Here is an 11,581-nt window from a genome sequence, read left to right as displayed (position 1 = left end):
TTTGTATGCCTTAACTCTGAAAAGAAAAAAAAAAGAAAAAAAAAGAGAAAATAAAAAAAGAAAAAAGGAAAAGGAAAAGGAAAAGAAAAAGAATAAGGAAAAGGAAAAGTAAAAGAAAAAGGAAAAGGAAAAAGAAAAGGAAAAAAAGAAAAATAAAAAAAATTGAAAAGAGAAAAACGAAAAAAGAAAAAAAAAGAAAAAAGAAAAATAAAAAAGAAAAAAATTATAAAGGGGAAATAAATTGAATGAAAGGGGAATATTTTATCCTGATTTGGTCTTAATGTTTGTTCCACCAAAACCTGCATTAAAATACAAAACAAGAAGCCTGAGAGTCAGATAGACTCAGAATACCATAGAATAACACAGCTTCTGGTATGAGCTGAGATAATAGCATTCTCATCTTGCCCTATGAAATCTGAATGTCATGAATTCCTGGTTTGAAGCATAATTTAATAAAGGTCTTTTACCAAGGTAGAAAACATGGGAGATAAGGAAAAACCCTGCATAGCACATCTGCTTAGAATGAGCTGATCTGACACAGTTATTAATTATCACAGATGCCTTAGGGTTGGAATAAAGCTGTCAACTCAGAAGCAAAATGTTTCCCCAAAGTCAGAGTCTCAAAAAAAAATGGCAATAAACCCAGAAATGTTCAATCAACTCTGCCAAATATCTTAGAAGCCGTGGCAATACTGAGGTGAAAGACTAAAATGTGTTAGCAAAGTCTTAATCAAATGGAAAGATTTTGATCTGAGATAAAATGTGTTTGATTCAGATGGAACAATATTGTATTAGATTTATGAAGGCAATGAAATGAAATACTGGCTAATATTTTAGCACACATTAAAGAAATAAATTAATATAGGACTTGAGACTTCAGCAGCTTAAGCACACAATGATTCAGCTAAGCTATACCTATAGTATCTGCTCAAACATTATCACTCCTCATTTCACATTTCAAATGGCAGGAACAGTTGTCATGACATCAAGATAAAATGTTTGACAGGAACAGGCCATGCTGCTCAGTTAGTTGTAAGGATAAGCTTACTGTTATTATTAGTACTGGCCATATCAACTAAGAAAATATATTTATACAGTTGTTTTTTACTTAGTAATAAAAAGCATTTAACATATTGATTGATTCTTAATGACAAAGACATAGGTTAATAAAGTTGCCCTTACATTGATTCAGTTCTGTTTTTTTTTTTTTTTTTTTTTTTTTTTAAATCTGTATGTCTGAGAATTTTACCTAAAAATTCATTTAGGCGTATCGTATATGTCCGCATTCAGCCATGGACATTCTTAAACCCCAGGACATTCTTAAACCCCAAGACCAAACTTTTTATCCTATCTTACATTTAAGTACATCAACTCTGCCCCTAAAACAGGCAGGCCACACCCAGCTCTTGGAATGGTCCTCAATATATATAATCCTCCAGACAATTTATCTGAAATAGGTAGAGTCAGCTGAAATGAGCCACAGATGTGTGTGGGATCAGGCTAAGTCAGGGGTCATGGGCCAGTGCTTCAGCCCATGATCTGGCACTTTGTGGGGGACGTGGCTCAGTGTCGTTTGTTTTCAAAGAGGATATGATATCTAAACTCTATATGATACCTAAAACTTGCTGTATACAATTTGAATCATTCTGCTCAGATCAGGAGGCTTTTAAAAACTGTGCTGCTGCAGTTAAGTACTGTTTAGAAAGTACATGTTTAGAAAGCATGAGCTGTGTAGGATCCTAGCAGCTGAGAGATGGAATGCTACCAGAAGGATGCACTGCTTTACACAACAGCTTGTCAAAAACAAACAACTGATAACAAAACTGTTGGAAGCTTGAAAAGGAACAAAGCAAACCCATGGAAGAAAAAAACAAATCACAAAAATTTTTACTATCTATTGTGCAAAAAGTGCCTAAACTACATACTAATGGAAACTACCCCTATGCATTTGCCTGTTCTCATCCCCTGGGCTACTGATTAATGCTAAAGAAAAGTTACCAGGCTACACAAGTATTTTGCTGCCCTCATATTGCCATTATGGCATCAATATTCACCTCCTGACTTTTAAAATTATGCATTTCACATTTTCACTTATATTCAATCCTTAAACATTCTACTGCCTGAAGATTTAACCTGTAACTATTATTTTGTGTAACTATTATTTTGTGATTTCTTTTTTTTTGCATTTAAGACCTTACAACAAAGAAACATTTTAGATTAGCAGAGGTATAAATGATGAAATAAAATGTGATCAACTTTGCAAAGATAAAATGCAAAAAAATGTTACTGTGGACAGTAATTGCTGACAATATTCAAAACACCAATTACATTAACTGGTTCTGGTCTTTCAAACAACTAAATACCTCAGAAGATATGTAATACTATAGGTACTGCTGATTTGGTTGTTGTTATTATAATTATTACTGGAATTTAATAGGTTTGTTCACCAAGGGTCTAAAGCCACTCTAAAATTAAAGGTGTGGTTTTCATATGTCATAGGATGTATTTGTAAAGGTAATTTATTAGTGTCAACATTTTTGAGGCAGTTTTTTTCATCAAGACCAGCTCACTAGTTAAAACACAAAGTTATTTAATCAATGAGATTTTAGTAGTGGTGTTGTAATTCCATTGAAATGCATTTATTGCCTAGTCAGGCTGTGACGAGATAGTTTTCTTGTCCCTTGTCCCAAACTAGAGAAGACAACTCAAATCATTTTTAGAAATACTGACAGCATGGAGTTTTTTTGTCTGCTTTTATACATATTATAACTACCACCAAAAAGTCCAAACTACATAAATGTGCATTTCCATGTCATGTTGGAATATTGAAACTTCCTGCCTTTTCCTTTTGATTTTGTTTTTCCTTTAAATTTAGAAGTCATGAAATCATATGAAAGGACATAAATAAAGACAGAAGATGAAGAATACTTACTTCAAAGTTCAGTTATGGCATTCTAAAAATAAACTTATAATGCCATTTTGCATAACTGACTTACTACAAAAAGAAATATTTCTCAGTCTTTGTTCTTTGTTGTTGTTGTTGTTTTGTTTGGGTTTTTTTAAGAAAAAATATTCTATCCTCATTTTCACTATTATAAACTAGTGATCTGTAAGGGCAGGTACATTGAACTTCTATTAGATGAGGACTTTTTTGCATATGTATTTTTGTAATACATGGGTTGATTTTTACCTATTAAGACGTTCCAGCAGAATCTGAGGCAGGACATCTCCGAAAGACTGGACACAATTTACTCTCAATACAAGTGGAAACACATTTCATTACATTGTAAGTAGAAGTGGAAAACTGTTTATGCTTCCTCTTCTTTAACTTATTTGAAACACTCAGCCTAGAGGTTGTGTCTGAAAAGCAATTTTTTCCCAAAAGTCCTTTGTTGATGACAGTTAGATTTGCAATTCTAGCATAAAGGCACCTCTTCTTTGATAAAGAGAAGTCATGTACAAGACAAAACTTCTTCTTGTATTCTTGAACATTATTAACCTCATTCCACCTGCTAAACTGCAAACCTTAACTCCTTTGGTGCCATGGCCCCACCACTAAAAGCATAGAAGTCTGTGAAACTTTGATAGTGAGATTTAAATTCTTTTGATCCAACAAACTTCAGGCATAAAGTGAAACACCACTGAAGTGCTCCAGCTGCAGTGGTGGTGCTTTCAAAGCCTTTTCCATTCCTCCTGGGGCATATTGCCAAATCTTTTCTCCTTTTTGCAAGCTGTTGGAAAGTCATGCAAGCATACAGTGTTTAATATTTACTACAAGGTAACGTTTAAGCAGTTGAAACTCTTTGAACAGCAAGTTCCATTGTATTTATCACAATTAATTAAAGGGAAAGAGGAGAGGTGAAATGTGTAACCTTCATCAGGTTCAAACGAAGCAGGGTGATGTTTTAAAGATTTTCTTACTGTTCTGAAACTCAGATCACAGATAATTCAGAGAGAATTAAGGCTCTTAATAACATATGAAAGATTTCAAAGCTGTGTTTTGGCTACCTGTCAAACCCTGGTTCCCCTCCCAACCTTTTTCCTCGTAATGCTTAGCATTTTTCATCTTCAAAGTACTTCAAAACACATTCCCTAATTAATCCTTTGAGCATCCCTAAGAGATTAGTAGAAAACGATGTGATCTCTGACAGCCATGCAAGAGCCTTGAGCAAGGCAATGAACCCTGTATCCAATAAGGATTATTGTCAAGGTCTCCTGAAGTCCACAGCACCCTGAATATATATTCTGTTGAAAACTTTGAGAAAATGTACAAGTATTTAAAGACTAAAAAGCAACATTTAAAAAGGTTAGGTGGAATTGAAGGGAAATTTTCAAATATACAATCTAGAAAAAATATATTAGTCCTTCAGCAGTATTTCTTAATCATAATAAAAAAAAAATCTATATACTCATATGGTAGTATCTTTAAATATCTGTAACTATCTTGCTTAAGAAATAACAGTTCTAACTTCTGTATAAGCCCTGATGTTTACATTTGCTATAGCAAATTAAACAGGACAGGAATACAGGATTCAGCTCCGGCATATACTTCTCTAACTACTAAAATCTTTGTGCAACGTGTGCTGCCACTTTTTCTTAAGGCCAACTTACATTCTCACAAGAAAAAAATTTGCAGCTCTTTTAACAGCAATTCCATTTGAATACAGTCATTATATTCTGAGAGGTAAGGAATGATAACTTTGTAGGAAAAAGTATTTCTATGTTGCCAAAGCTAGAGAATGAGCCCTGATGCAATTTAGTTATTAAGATGGATGTAGTCATAGGTTGGAAAAGCATAGCATTTCCATAAAAATGGCAAAGAATTTTAAGGCCTGGTGCTTAGAATAGTCTCAATATACTTCAAGAAAGCTGCTTCATAAGAGGCTGTCATAGCTGGAGGAGTGGCAATTCACCTTGTAATAGTCTGTCCACTTGGTTTTGTGGTAATGATTATCCCTACAAGATCTTTTCTTGTTTTAAAGAAACTTCAGCAGAAGGAAAGGACATAAGTCATTTCTCAGAAAAATCAATAAGCTCAGAGTCTCTGTTCACAGACCACTTGCAATGTACATGAGCTTCAAACAAATCTAGGTTTACAATTCCCAGATCCATCATGAGTGCTCACCCTTAAAAATTTTCTTTCTTGGAATAATTTTGGCAATAATGAGTCTTGAACATGTCTTGCAGAGTAAATTTGTTGAATTTTGTTTTGCAAGCATTGGTTTTCAAAAGTGAATTTGAGGAAGGAAAAAAAAGAAACTTTCCTTGAAGTTCAATTTTTTTGGGTGGTTGTAGCTCCCAGAGAATGGCAGAAACTTGGACTTCCTTCTCTGCTCAGTATTTCCTGTTAGTTTTCTCTAAAAGTCTCTCACATAAAGTTAGCTCAGCCCTCTGAAATTGCTAGCTCCTCCCTTGGGTATTGAGCTAGGTGCTAAAGGACAAGATCTAAAATGTAAAATTGTGTAGCCTGATGACTCTTGCTTGGTCCTCACACGTCTCCTGTGTGTGCAGCTGGACTAATGGCAACACTCATTGTGCTTCAGTTTGTTCAAGAGACTGGAAACTGCTTAGCAGGGTGCTCTCTCAGACTGCCATGGCTGTGAACATAAGCTGAAGGAATACAAATTCAGAATGTATTATATTCTACAATGGGATTTTATGTTTATACATGTACTTTTCTCACATTATTTTCTCTCAAGGTATTGTGTTTATCTATTGGGTATAAAATACCATTCAAAATAGTTTTATATTAACATCATTACCTTAATTCCTAACAAAAAGCATTCATACCAACCTACCACGCCACATCATAATTTTTTTATGGTGATAGTGGTCAGACACTGGAACAATTTGTCGGGAGAGGTTGTAGAATTTCCACCATTAGGTATACTCAAAACCCAACTGAACAACATTCTGAGCAACCTGTTCCACCTGACCTTCTTTTGGTAAGACTACAATATTTCCAGAGAAGCTTTTCAAACTCAGATATTCTGTGATTCTATTTACAATTTAAAATTCAAACTGGACACTTTCTGAAGAAAAGGAGGGCAAAGGTATGTAGCATATTCTGTTAAAAATCTTGGTACTAAAGTTTGGGGCTGTTATTTTTTTTTTTTTTAACATACTCGGTTTTGGTCAAGTATGTCAGCTTTCAGAAAAGATAAACTCTATTGACTGCAAATTTAGTTCTTCACTGAGTATAATGAAGATTTAGACAAGTAGCACACACATAGAAATCTAAATTGTTAACAGAAAACCCGGATACTTAATCTGGAGCTGAGATTGATATAAAATGTTGAATTAAGCTTCTTTTCTGGCACTGCAATAACTACTTCTACTGCATGAGACCATAAACATCACTTTTGGGAACAACAGGTTTTTATTTCAATTATTTTTTGTGCATCTAGATTAATGAAGCTGTACTCTCTACCCTGCTATTTCAAGTAAATTTAAGCTATATTTCAAAATTCCATTTCTGAGTTTCCACTGCTAGCCTACTCTACTTTGCAGCAGACAGGGTGAAAGCATAATGGTTCAACTGATTACCAAAGATTTTTACTGAAGAGTTCTCAAATGTAAATAAACAAATAATAATTTTATCCATCTCTATGGTAGACTGCTTGAATTAAGTGGAATTAGAAGAGAAAGCTTTGTCAACTTTGTTAACATTTATAGCCTTATACAAGTACAGTGTTGCAATAAGATTACTAGATTATATAATCTTCCTAATTAAGAATAATATGTCTGTGTTTTTTAATACAGCTCTTTCACTTTTTCTCCTCACTCTTCTCCTAGGAATAAAAGCTAGTGAAATATATCAGGTCAGTTGGTTTTTTTTCAAAAGTTATTATGTTATTGATTACTAGGAAATTCGTTTTCCATTTCAAACTGAGATAATATTTTAGGGTTTATTTATTTTTAAATGGAACAGTTATCCAGCTCAATCTCCAAAAGTATTATACCAAAACTGAACAAAAGCCAGAACTACAACTAAAACTAAACTGTAGTGCAAATTTTAGCTGTAGCACTTTGTCTTTTGTTAAAAATAGATTTAGAGTAACATAAAATTTGAAAGAAGCTCATATGTACCTTTGAAATGCTTTTTAAAATTTCTTTTTTATCAGCTAGTGTTTTGAAACACTCCATTTGAAACATAAATTTAATAGGTAGTTGTCTATCATTTCAAACACTGAGTTAAAATCCAAGATACTCAGCCGCTGAATAATAAGAATTATGGAAGTATAAGAGCTTCTAGATAAGTCTGAAAATTCCCTTCATCCTCTAGATATAAATCTAATGGATTTGGTTCTGACACAAAGGATGATATTTGTAATCTTTACAGCAAAATAATTCACTAGGGGAAGGTGGGTGAAAGTAAACTGCCAATGGTCATGACTTCCTACTTGGGCCTGCCATTTAACATCTTGCTTTATTTCTTAATAAAAACAAAACATTTCTCAGTTTGCAATTATTATCTCTCCAGGGAAACATATTTAGCTTTTCCATCTTTTGAATAAAGAAAACATCAAAATGAGCATTAACTATGCTCAGTTCTCTCCTTCTGACTAAATAAAAATAATTTCTAGGTCGTCATTTATTCCAACCCTGCTTTCTTCTTTTTTTGACCATAGTACTCTATCATTCTCATGCTCATTCTGTGCACCTGTTGGCATGTACACCAGGTACACATGGGTGTTTAAAAAACATCTATATTTTATGGATTTCTGGGCATATCAAAATTGATTAGGAAGCAGAAGGATAACCAAGAGCAATAAAGAATAATTGGGAAATCTTATTTTATTCCCATCCATGAGATCAGACATGAAATATTTGATGATGCTGAAAGAACTCATGGTTTGTGAAATATTCCACTTGAAATCTGAAAAAAAAAAAGACATCTGCAAAAGGTTATGAGATAAGGTTCTCTGCAGAAAGAGAGAGAAACCAGGAAACTCTAGATCAGTCAGCCATGGGTCAGAGTCTGAAAAGATAAAGAACAATTTTTAGAACCATTTTGCAGACACCTGAAAGAAATTTGCATGCAAAAATCAATCCAGTCTTAAGGTAGACCTGGTTCAGTCAGGAGGTGAAACTGGATGACATCCTCCAGATAAAATTTCTGTGATTCCATGACTTCAGGTTTACTTCTCTGCCACTCATAAATTGGTTTGTTAACTAAAGCAGGCTAAGACAACTCAAGCTAAAATACAGAACATGAGGTGATCATGGTATTGAGTTAGAAGTCATGATTTCAACATAAATTTCTGTAGCATTTATGAAAACATAAAATAAATGTATTGATAAGTGCATCTGCAGAAATTCTACCAAAATAAATCCTGGCTTGCACAAATGACAAATCTAGATCTGTCAGGACCCAGGACATCCCTCTGGCTGTCCTGAGCAGCCAAGACCCCTGCCAGGGGTCTCAGAGACCCTAGCACAGAGCCCAAAATGCCTGTGGTTTTGATTACGACCCATAGAGTGAGTTACCAAGCTTAGATGAAGATCTGCAAACCACAAAAAATTAAGCAGAATGACAGTAAATTTATCATGGAGTGAAAAAGTAGATTTGGGGTTTTCTAGAATGGAGGTTCAGGCGGCAAGGTGGAGGGATCTGGACGTGTCCTGCCTTTCTCCTTCTTGGCCTCCATCCTCTGCTGTGATGTTGGCAGTCTTAGATTGGTTTAGAGTAGAAGCTCGCTGTTTAACATAGGTGATAGCTATTAGAAAGTAATTGCAAACATTGTATTAGTAGTTTTTAGTGTAAAGACATAACACCGCCCTGGGGGCAGGCAGGGTGCCTGGACTGTCTTGCTGAGCTGACCTCAGCAGGACAGGAGAAAGAATTTTATAGATAAGATACAATAAACGACCTTGAGACCAAGAAATGAAGAGTCCTGACTCCTCCTTCAAGCACCAGGCTGGGAAAAGAGACTTTCTAACTTCTCTCGAGGTCACTCTGACCAGCTAGAGACCCCGACATCGATCCACCTTTAGAGATACAGCTTTAGATCTAGATCTAGTCAGAGATATGTCTCTATCTTTTCCAGGTGAATGTATTGAAAAAAGACCATTTACTCCATTGTTTCCTCTAATAAGTTTTATTCCTTTTTTCTTTGTATTTGAAAATTCCGTTATGCCAGACAATTCATAGTGTCCTATGGTTCTTATTTGGCTGGGCCTTTGTTGGGAATACAGCATGGAGATTGCATTAAGATTGCTAGAATAGCAGAGTCTGAGCTGTGTCTTTAGAAGGACAAGTATAGCAACACCCAGCTATTAGGTATGCATAAGATTATGATATTTTAGATAGAATGCTTAACTTGTAGCCTTTCAAGTGTTGCAGGCCTAATGTTCCTCAGCTAATATCTTTGGCAGGACATAATGTCTTTTGTTGTTTAGAAGAACTAAATATTTTTAGGTGCATTTTCTTTTACTTCACTGTAAAAACAGAAACACTAAGAACTATCTTTTGACATTTTAAAGACCACTGGTTCAGGATAGTGGGACTTGAGGATGATCTCCAATCAGATGTCTGGGGCTGTGAATGCTAATCTCTTATTCTTACTCAGGCAGTCTGTAGAATTGTTGAAACCAATTGTTCACAAGTGTCATTGGTATAGATATCTCTTATGGACTGTGCTAGCTTCTGCTAAATCTGTGAAAAAGATCACAAATTATATTTACTCCTCTTTTCAAGTACTTCAAATATGTAATACTGAGTAATTAGATTTTGTTTTTTAATTAGGAGAAATTTACCACACTTTCCATAGAAATCTGAGAAATGGTCAGAAAAATGAATTTATGAAGAATTTAGTACATGATTTTATGTATTTTTAAAATGAGTGCTCACAAATCTAAAACTGATTCACCTTTGAAATTTTCTAAACCCAATGCTTATGAAAGCATCCTGTGGGGCTTGCACTCAGCCCATATAAACTAGTCATCTGCAGTAGTCATTATGAATTACACGAGCTAGGAATTTTTCTCTATATTTTCAATTTGGTGTACAAACCAGCTAAACACACACGTGCTGGAAAAGTAAGGTGTAATATTCCTGTACTCAAACACACTGAGCAGGCCTTCCCAAGTGAAGTGCAAGATTCATGCTGCTAATGAATGCCTTACACTTCAGTATGCATCCAGCTCATGCAGACCAGCTGAGCCATTTTTTTCTGCTTTCTGAATTTTTGCCCCAAACAGTCTGTCAGGAATTTTGTATTTGAAATAGACAAAACTCAGGAAATATAGAAATAGAGGAGCTGGAGCAGTCTACTTTGGCAAGGGTGTCCTGATCAGACAGAACAATCCCTCCTCTTCCCACCCCATTGCTTTGTTCTATGCATCTCCTACCGTTCAATCCCATTCTCTCAGGACTGATATCATCAGATGTGCTTCCCATGACTGTGTCAGTATGTCACTCAGGAAGCAGTCACTCAGGAAGCAGTCACCTGAAAAACATTCATTAAAACATCAAAAAAATAAAGCAACTAGATTTTTAAAAATCTTACATTTTTATCTCACTTTCAAATACTTACCTCTGAAGACCAAAATGTGAATTCTAGCTCTGCCTTCAATCCCTTTCCACACATAATGCTGAGGGTTTCATGTACTGAGCATTTTCAAATTCCAAGTATAGTTAAAGAAAAATCTGTTCAAATGTAAGACTGAGGGTCCTGCCCAAGGATATGCAATAACTAGTACTCTGGAGGTTATCAATTCACATAAGAGGCACTTGGACAACTCTCACCAATTAGCTATAATGATAATTTTTAAAGTTAAACCACTTTGACAACCAGAAAATACCACGAATATGTGAACCTATTTCTGTCAGTTTGGCAGCAGAGAAGACATCTAAGAGAGGCAACCCTAACAAAGACATCCATTTACAAACCGCTTTGGTGTTACAGGCTGGACCTTTCTTTTGCTGTTTTACCTCTAAAACAGAAAGATCCACTGCAAAATTATAAGATCATAAGCTGATCTTAGTGGAAGAAAAGCCACTGAGATAATGGCATTTATTACAGCTCTGGCTTAGGGATCTGTACCTCAAACTCTCTACTGAAAATTTCCTGTTGTCATCTTATTACAGGGGTGCTATACTGCTATCTCCTATCACAAAATTTTCAAAGCTTCTTAGTGTTTCTCTTGGGCTGCTCTTCCAAGCACTGACTCTTTCTTCTCCACAAAGCAGCCAGCTGACACCAGTTCCCTTCTCACCCAGCCACCCCACTCTTTTATAGCACTCTTCTTCTCATTGGTCACAGCTGTGGCCTGTTCAAGTCAGGCCTGTTCCTTATCTTTGATAATTGGCCCAGCTGCAGCTCCTTAGGGGTAAGATTACTTTCTACACTATCTTTATTTTCTTATATTCTGTCCCCCTACAATTTCCAGTTTGGGAGTTTTTTGGTTTGGTTTGGTATTTGGGGTTGTTGTTTGGGTTTTTTTTGGTTGGGTGGTTGGTTTTTGTTTTTACTTTGGTTGTTGTTTGGTATAGTTAATTTGGCTTTGTTTGGTTTTGTAATGTAACTTGATAGTGGAAATTTTGCTCTCTGTCCATATTTATCTTCACATAGAAGTT

The 11,581-nt window shown here is 35.2% G+C and overlaps 1 long non-coding RNA gene across 2 annotated transcripts; it reads right to left on the bottom strand.

Moving 5' to 3' along the window:
• Positions 1-5,314: 5,314 nt before the first annotated feature.
• On the bottom strand, positions 5,315-11,185 carry LOC135452819 (uncharacterized). 2 transcript variants are annotated; one of them, XR_010441716.1, is made up of 3 exons: positions 10,539-11,185; positions 10,354-10,451; positions 5,315-5,610 (listed from the first exon to the last, which is right to left on the bottom strand). It is a non-coding gene; the product is annotated as an uncharacterized LOC135452819 (long non-coding RNA). The 2 variants fall into 2 exon arrangements; XR_010441713.1 differs by lacking the exon at positions 5,315-5,610 and adding an exon at positions 9,253-9,658.
• Between the last annotated feature and the right edge of the window lie 396 nt (positions 11,186-11,581).

This window comes from Zonotrichia leucophrys, chromosome 1 (genome assembly GCF_028769735.1).
Source record: "Zonotrichia leucophrys gambelii isolate GWCS_2022_RI chromosome 1, RI_Zleu_2.0, whole genome shotgun sequence".
Taxonomy (NCBI): Eukaryota; Metazoa; Chordata; class Aves; order Passeriformes; family Passerellidae; genus Zonotrichia; species Zonotrichia leucophrys.
The sequence above is the reverse complement of the archived record's forward strand: the minus strand, read 5'-3'. Positions and strand labels throughout refer to the sequence as shown.